The sequence below is a fragment of the Aquarana catesbeiana genome, linkage group LG09 (assembly GCF_042186555.1).
Source record: "Aquarana catesbeiana isolate 2022-GZ linkage group LG09, ASM4218655v1, whole genome shotgun sequence".
NCBI classification, from domain to species: Eukaryota; Metazoa; Chordata; class Amphibia; order Anura; family Ranidae; genus Aquarana; species Aquarana catesbeiana.
In genome coordinates, this window is record NC_133332.1 from 142,571,926 (window position 1) to 142,581,095 (window position 9,170).

At 44.3% G+C, this 9,170-nt stretch overlaps 1 pseudogene; it reads left to right on the plus strand.

The window, feature by feature from the left end:
* The first annotated feature begins 455 nt into the window (after window positions 1–455).
* On the plus strand, window positions 456–1,400 carry LOC141108986 (homer protein homolog 2-like; annotated as a pseudogene).
* The last annotated feature ends 7,770 nt before the right edge of the window (window positions 1,401–9,170 follow it).

A 9,170-nucleotide genomic window follows, 5' to 3' on the forward strand; every position in this document is an offset into this window, starting at 1 on the left:
GAAGGACAATATTAGTAGTAAAACCCTTCTTAATCCATGAAGAATGCTATTCGCCTTGCCAAAATGCCCCTTATCCACAAGCTCCAGAGGCGTCCTTAAAAAGATTAAGAGCCAGCACCACCTAGTGGCCCCCTGGAGGAGTCCCATCTAAAGGGATGCCGGGGCTGCTCTCCATCTGTGTTCTCACTTCATCCACAGTGCGATCAGAGCAGAGAATACGGACAGAGATCCACTAACCCTGATCACCGGAGGAGGGGGATGGGAATGGCGGGGGACGGAGCACAATAGATCCCCGGGACTCTGACTCTCCTTCCCATGATCACACTCAGCCAGATGCCGGCTGGAGCTCCATGAGGATCAACTGATGAGAGCCACATGTGTGATCTGATGAGAGCCGGAGAGACGCCAAGTCCTCCCGCTGGTTGTCATCCACAGCTGCCTGACTACCCATCATCATGGGGGAGCAACCCATTTTCACCACAAGACCACAAAGATCCCTGCAAGCAAACAAGTGGTAACGGTTTCCTACTTCTATGACAGCACAAGAAACAGCTACCGGATTATCAGCGTTGATGGGACCAAGGTTTTAATAAACAGCACACTCACACCCAACATGACTTTTACAAAAATATCAAAGAAGTTTGGCCAGTGGACTGACAGCAGAGCGAATACGGTTTTCTGACTAGGGTTTGGATCAGAGCAACAGCCTTCAAAAATTTGCAGACAAATTTCAGGAAGTAAAAGAAGCTGCAAGGTTAGCAAGAGATTGATCACAAGAAAAAATGGAGACTTCCAGCAACCACTCTCAGGAGTCAGGACGGGAAACGCCATAATCCACCCGAGCATCCACTGTAAATGGGACAGATGATGAAAAGGCCTGCCACGGAAGACCCCCTGACTCTGAACTGAAGACTGAGATTGATAAACTACAAACTGCCCTTGCACAAAGTACTTCCAATGTAAAGAAGTGGGAAACTGAGCTGGAGACATTAAGGGAGAGCAATGCCCGGTTGTCCTTGGCTCTTCAGGAGTCTATTGCTAGTGTAGAACATGGAAGAAACAATTTTTATCATGTAAAGATGAGAATGACCAACTCAGGAATAAGATTGGAGAGCTTGAAACTATGTGATGAAATAGACAAGGAACAAGAGAGGAATGAAGAACTAAGCAAAAGATTACAAGAGCTGAAAGTGGAGATTCAAGATAAAGAAGCTGAACTTGACGATCTCAGGAAACAAAGTGAAGTCATCCCAAAGCTGATGATGGAGTGTGAATCAGTGACTGATAAGCTCCAGGATGCCAAACTGAGAAACCAAGAATTAGAAGATAAAGGGAGAGCACTGAGAAAAGAAGTGGAGGAAGGCAAGCAATATCCTGAATATATTGGATGGAAAAATTGATTTTCATTAGTAAGGTATTGCTGTAAGTTGAAAGGGTAACTGGAACCTTATAAACTGCCACAGTTTAACTGCAAGAAGAAATGGATCTATAGAAGCTCTAAATAAGAGTTATATATTTAGTACAAAACATGGAATATTTATTAAAGATACAATATAGAATATAGTGGCAAAAGACTAAGTAACATTCACTGCTGTGGTTGTTTGTGGAAAAGTTTTTTTCATGTTATATTCATACAACTTTACTAACTATATAAAAGGGGTATTTTTCCTTTAAAGGAACTTCCATTGACTTTAGAATTTACATTTTTAAAGAGGACACACGACTGGCAAGTTTTTTTTTTTTTTTTACCTTGGATTCACAACTTTGCAGTCAATGTGCTTTAATTAACATGCAGCAATGAACAAAAACAGCACACAACCATTTTTTGAGCAGCATGGAATGTGTGTTGTACAGTTCGGGTGTGATGCCTGCTACTTTCATTGATTTTAAATAATGTCACAACAAAGCACAGCACATTATGCCATGAGTTACAGTAACATGTGGTGCCATGGGTGTTTCAGCAAACACAAGTCTGAATAAACCCAATAACATTTGGGGACCCTAGTATGAGTTCTGGTCCCACAGTTGAGTAAGTTGGCTTTGTACCTAATGCCATGTTCTCCATATATTTCTATGGAAAATCCGACTGGCAGTATGTGACCACACTGCACCAATACTCAACATAAAGCAAACCAAGGTCACAGCAGGAGGCTAGACCCTATATCTCACTGTAAGAGTTTCTGTCTATTGTTCTCAAATGTTAAAAGCAGCAGACATGATTTAATCCAAAGTCATCAGGGTAAAACAGGGTTGTTAATTTTCAGTGGGCATGTCACTCATACTCAACAAAGGAAAGCGCTGATGGACTACACAAGTGGCCTCCAAACTTTGGGCCATGGGCCAATTGCGGCCCTTTGCTTGCTTTTTCCAGCCCTCGGGGCACTATTCCTCTCATTGACACAAACAAGGGGGCCCCATTCCTTCTACTGACCCCAATAGAGGGGAACAATGCCTCTCTCTGATACCAGCAATGGGGCATTTTTCCTTCCACTGATGCCAGTGATGGGACACTATTCATCTCACTGACACCGACAATGGAGCATAATTTCCCCCACTGATATTGTTTCTGACATCAAAACACATTGTATAAAATGATTGCTATTACTGTGGCATTAGACATTCAATCTAATCAGACCTCATTAGACATTATGATGGCGATTTCATTGCTTCCATGCAAATTTATGGAATCATTGTTTGGACATGTCTGCTTCTGCCATTTTATATATGAATATGTAGCAGAACATTTGTAAAGGCTGGGGAGCTCTTTTGCCTCCTGAACAGACAATGGTTAGAAGGTAGCCCAAGTAATATACTGTGCCATTCATGCGTTAGTGATATCATTAGTGAATAGTAGTTTTAGAATGGATAAGTTGCACAAATATACTGCTGCCATGATAGGCAGGCAACATGTACTCTTAAAGGAAACCTGTAGGGAAATTAATTATGCCTGTCGATGCATAGTAGGCCATAAAGCACCTTCTCCTCCCTCTGTTCTGGCTCCATTACAAAAGCCCCCATAAATACTCTGTTCTTCTTGATTTGGACACATATGTACAGCCTCCCTGCCTCCCACCACAGAATACTCTGCACCACTTCTCAAAAAGTCTAAATTTGAAAAGAAATGATGGAAGTTCAGAGATAAGTGCTTATAGTGCATCCTATGCAATGGCAGGGTTATTTTCTTTTATTTTTGCTTATCCCCTATGGGACCACTTTAGTAGGGAATTCTCCTCAGGTAAGCAGACATCACTCATTTTGCATGGGGCAGGTAAATGCACATTTTGTCTTTGCAAATTGAGATTGTCACAGCAGGAGGGTGCATGCACTGAGCAGTCATGCACTGTTAGAGCTCCGCTCCGTGAGAGAAACAAGTTGCTGCTATTGACAAACCCGCTGGTAATTTCTTCACCCATTCTCATCCGTTTACCCTTGGGATACTGTGGGGAGTGAAAATGGTGTTAGGAGGTAGCCATATTCAGGCTAATAAATCCTCTAGTAAAGAGGCACAGGCGCTGGCTTCAGCTAAAATTGCGCCAGCCCCCTCTACCTCAAACACCTAGGGCGCTCACACAAGCTAAAAATATTACTGCCAGACTCTCAAGGTGAGTCTGACACAGAAATAATCCCCTCAAAATGTACTTCTCAAGACTCCTCTGCTCCCCCAGCTCTCTTAAAACAATTTGAAATAATGCTTCATAAAGCATTAAAACAGACATCTGAACACATTACTAGCAGTCTGACTAAAGAAATAAGGGAGCTCAGTGCGCATGCGCGGGACTTCCGGAGCGCCTCGCTAACTGGGAGCTCCGCACCGCTCCGGCCATTCAGCGCACCTAAACACCAGCTAACGAATGCAGATCCCCGCGAGGTGACCCTCTACAGGCACAGGACAGGAGTGGGCAACCGCCTGGATGTCTAGAGGCCTCCAAAAGAAGGAGGTTAATCGCCAGCTAAACTTCGGCCTAGACGCCCCTGAGCCTCCCAAGATGGCGGCCGCAGCTCCTTCATGCAGAGATACAGAAGCAATGCAAGCATCTTCTCCTCCTTCCCTGCCACCTCCAGCAATAGTGAGTAACCCACAAACATCCCAGGGCTTACTTGCATCCCCGGCCTCCACTGTCTCACTGTTGGATAGATTGCAAAGTGAGAATCCCTACTCACCCCTGGCTGACTCCCCAAACGGCCTTCCTGATTCAATACAGGCTTCTCCATGGCAGCCCAATTACTCTCCAGATATGGCCCATCTCATAAGCAGCTTCTCTGATATGCTGGCTGCTGGCCTAGCTCAAAACGCAGCACAGATTACATCCACAATCAAAGCTGACATCCAGAGCCTGGGAGCCAGAATGAATGCAATAGAACAGGCTGTAGATGACACTACAGCACGCACAAACCAGATTACCTCATGCATTCAGTCACTCCAAGAACAACTTGAGACTGCACTCTCTAAGTTAGATGATTTGGAGAACAGAAGTAGACGGTATAACTTCCGCGTCCGTGGAATTCCTGAATCTAACACCGACATACATGATACCGTCAGAGCTCTAATCAAGGACATTATCCCTGACATCCCGGACCACAAACTTGAAATAGATAGGGCCCACAGAGTGCTGCAACCCCCCCACCAAGATGGCCTCCCATGGGACATTGTTGTCAAGCCACATTTCTTTGGGGTTAAGGAAGAGATAATGAAGAGGGCCCGCAACCATGATAATATCATTATCCATGGCAAAAAGATCCAAATTTTCGCTGACATCTCCCCCACTACAATCCAGAAAAGGAGAGCACTTAGACCGCTACTAGATGTCCTATCCCAGAAGATGATCAAGTACAGATGGGGCTTTCCCTTCCGCCTACAGTTCCAGTATAGGGACAATTCCTACAGCTTTACAAACTTCCAGGATGGTGAACGTATTCTTCTTCAACTGGGACTCATATCGCAAGGACTTCCTATGCACCAATCTGAGGACCGCCCAAGCTCTTCCAAGAGACCCCCCCTACTAGCCCCCTTACTTCTCTGTGGGTAAAACAACCACCCAAAAGGCATCGTGACTCTCTCCCCCCACGCTGAACTCCAGGTGCACCCGGCCCCTCAGGGGTCTGACCCTACATTTTTTCATCCTTTCTGGATTTTTGGAAGGTGTGAGGCCTTAACCCACCCGCACAGTCCTACATGGGACTTCCTAGTCATTCATTTGATTCAATTTATTTATTTTTTTTCCTCCCAGGACTGAATTGTCCACAATAACCTCTGCCCCAGAGGAGGTACTTTAATTCCCAACCATGCCCTGGTCTCTGACTGTAAGGCCTGAATAAGTCTTGAAAAAGGGACATTTCCATCATTCTCCCTACCCTCTCCCCTACGTTGCCCTCCCTTCTTCCCCTAACTATTTTCCCCCCTACCCACTCCACCCTTCCCCTTCCCCTGATACTGTGCCATTTAGGCTGTCATAAAAAAGGCTTGTATAATGTTCACTCACCTCATTATTTTAACATTAGGTCAGAAGAATCTTACATATTTTCTCTCCTTTTTTACTTTACTAAGTTTGTATATTATGTTGTCACCTCCTATATGATATTTGGTTTTGCAGTAGGGGTTCTGCCCCTGGTCAAAATTCTCATGGGGTGCTCTGCGGCCGGAACGGGGCTGCATGCCACTCTGCCTGCTGTTACTTTGAGGAGTTTTTTTCCCCACAGTGACACCAGACTTGCAACCCAATTGTGGATTGCCCCTTTTCCGAACTCTACTACATTAAGAGTTTCGGCGCAGGTCTTGGTTTTCCAACCCTGCATTGGAACAGTCCAGGGTAGTTCATTTTCTGGACTTTTCCTCTCTCTCTCGCTTTCTCTCTCTTTATCTTTCTTGGGTCCTCCCCCTGTCCCCCCATGTCTCTTTTCTTCCCCTTCCAGGTACCTCCAGGGAGAGCTGAACGACTTAAGCTTTCGCCGATCCCAAGATGGTCAGATTTCGCCCGGCAGGATGATTTCTCTTGTTTGGGTAGGGTAAGAGATTCACTCATATGTTTGCTTTCCTCCCCTTGTGTCCATGGCTGCTGACTCCAACAAACAGACATCTTTGAAAATAGCTTCCTACAACACCCAGGGACTAAACTCCCCTATTATAGACGTAAGGCCCTCCACAATTACCACTCCAGGGGACTAGACATTATTCTACTCCAGGACACTCACTTCCCTAAAAGCTATGACCCTACCTTCCTGCATCACAGCTTTCCTACCTTCTTTCTGGCCAATGCTGAAGACAAAAAAAAAGGGGTAGCCATCCTCATCTCCAAACATACATCCTTCACACACTCACAAACCATTAAAGACAAAGAAGGCAGGTACATTCTAGTAAAAGGTGATATAAATGGGACAATTTTCTCCATCATCTCATACTATGCCCCTAATAAAGAACAAGCTTCCTTTTTCTCTTCTATGCTAACCTTCCTCGCATCCCATCTTGAAGATAAGGTGATCATGGGGGGTGACTCTAACGTGGTATTTGACCATTTACTAGATAAATCTTCACGAAATACCACCCAACTCAAGCATCCGCCGAATCAGAGCCTTAGGATAGCTAGACTATTTCACTCATTAGGTATGATAGACTCTTGGAGAGAGTTACACCCCTCATCTACAGACTACACCCACTTTTCTGCCTCTCATAGAACTTATGCTCGCATAGACCACATATTCCTCCACTCCTCAGATATTCATTTAGCCTCCCAAGCATCTATTAGTGAGGTTCCTTGGTCGGACCACTCCCTGGTATCTGTTAAAATCACTGGGTTTTTGAATAAAGCGAAGCCACCTCAATGGCGATTTAATGAAACTCTCCTCTCCAACCCGGTTCACACCACGATGATCGAAAGAGATTTAAAGGAATACTTTCGATTAAATGACACCCCAGACATTTCTCCCAGCTCACTATGGGGAGCTCATAAAACAGTCATAAGGGGTAATCTTATTCAACTAGTATCCCGTCTCAAACGTGAGAAACAATTGGACATAGCCAACCTTGAGAAAAACTTTCAATCCCTTAACAAAGCACATAAACAAAATCCCTCTCCCACCTGCCTAGGACTATTAGATGCTGCTAAGAGTGCCTTAAATTCGGCTCTCACTTCCAGTGCCGAAAAACATTTAAAATGAGTAAGCGGAAGATTCTATCTCCACTCAGACAAATTTGGCCCCCAACTTGCAGCCAAACTCTCACCTAAACACAGAGTCCATACCTTGCCCAAAATCAAATCTCTAAACGGTCCCCTGACCCAGAACCCAAAACATATTCTCGAAGCATTTAATTCTTTCTTCTCTAACTTATACTCTAAACCGCAGACCGACACCACACACCTACTCAACCCCTTTCTAGATAATATCCCCCTTCCCAAAATCTCAGATCAACATCGCTCCATAATGGAAGATCCCGTTTCTGAAGAAGAGGTCAGGGAGGTCATAAAAGAACTTAAAAAGGGTTCAGCCCCAGGCCCTGACGGCTTTTCTACACAATATTATAAGAACTTCTCGGAGACACTGGTCCCTTATCTGGTCCGGTTTTTTAATTCCCTAAACAAAGACTCTCCCTTAAACTCAAATGCGAATTTAGTTTATATCACGGTTATCCCCAAACCTGGTAAGGATCAAAGTATAGTAAGCAACTATAGACCTATATCATTAATTAATAACGACCTTAAAATCTTGACCAAAGTTCTATCTAATAGGTTAGGATCCTTCATAGGGTCCTATGTTCATAAAGACCAAGTAGGCTTTATACCGGGGAGGCAGGGCCCGGACCAGATAAGGAGAGCCATAAGCATCATATCCCTCTTGAAATCCGGATGGGATGGCAATCCCTCACAAGAAGGATTTATCCTATCCATTGACCTTCAGAAGGCCTTTGATACCGTTACCTGGCCTTATCTTTTTAATATTTTGAGAAGGTGGGGCTTTGGATCACACTTCATCAACCTCCTAGAAGCCCTATATTCTAAACCAAAAGCCCAGATCAAACTTCAGGGACACCTTTCTGATCCCTTCCCCATCTCCCAGGGAATGAGACAAGGCTGCCCATTATCCCCCCTCCTTTTTGCCATGGGGATTGAAACGCTGGCTATTGCGATTAGGAACCATCCTGACATACACGGAGTCAAATGCGGCCAAACCATACATAAATGCGTGCTCTTCACTGACGATGTCCTTCTATTTATAACTTCCCCCCTAATTTCCACTCCTAATATATTACAACTACTTCACAAATTTGGTCAGATCTCAGGGTTGGTAGTCAACATGTCTAAGTCAGTGCCCCTTAATATTTCAGCCCCAGTGTCATTGGTTGACAGACTACGGACCCACTTCCCATTTGCTTGGAGCAATTCCACTATACCTTACCTAGAAGTGCACCTATCTTCTAACATTGCCCATTTGTATAAATACAATTATCCTTCTATGATCAAAAAGCTTAAGAATGATCTTAAACAATGGTCGCTCTACAAAATGTCCTGGCTAGGCAAGATCAATGCGGTCAAAATGACTCTTCTCCCACGGCTCCTCTACCTTTTTAGATCTCTACCTATACCGATCCCCAAAATCCAAATTCAAAATTTACAGGCTTCCATAGTCCGATTTACATGGGGCAAATCACACCACAGACTTCCTAAAGAAACCCTATTCAGGCCCAGATGGAAAGGAGGAATAGGCTTACCCAATCTCTGGTGGTTTTACCAGGCAGCTCAATTAAGCCAGATATCAACTGTCTACTCCAGAGGACCTAAGCCTGATTGGCTGACAATGGAAAGACAAGCTGTCCCCAATTTCACTATTGATTATCTTATTTGGACTTCCCCTAAAACTAGACCCCTGATATTGTCCCCTACCCTTTCTCACTCTTTAGCGCTATGCGACTCATTACACAAACATAATACTTTAACATCCAAGTGGCAACCCCTAGCTCACATTTTTAATAATCCCCTATTCACGCCAGGGTTGAATATAAAGGCATTTCAATGGTGGCTTGATAAAGGCCTATACCGCATAGGACACTTTGTCAATTGTGGTGGCCCTCTTACACTTTCCCAATGCGTCTCAATACTTAAAATGCCCACTTCAGAGAAGTTTCGCTAACACCAGATAACCCACTTCCTACACTCCATACTTCCCAAAGAATCAACCTC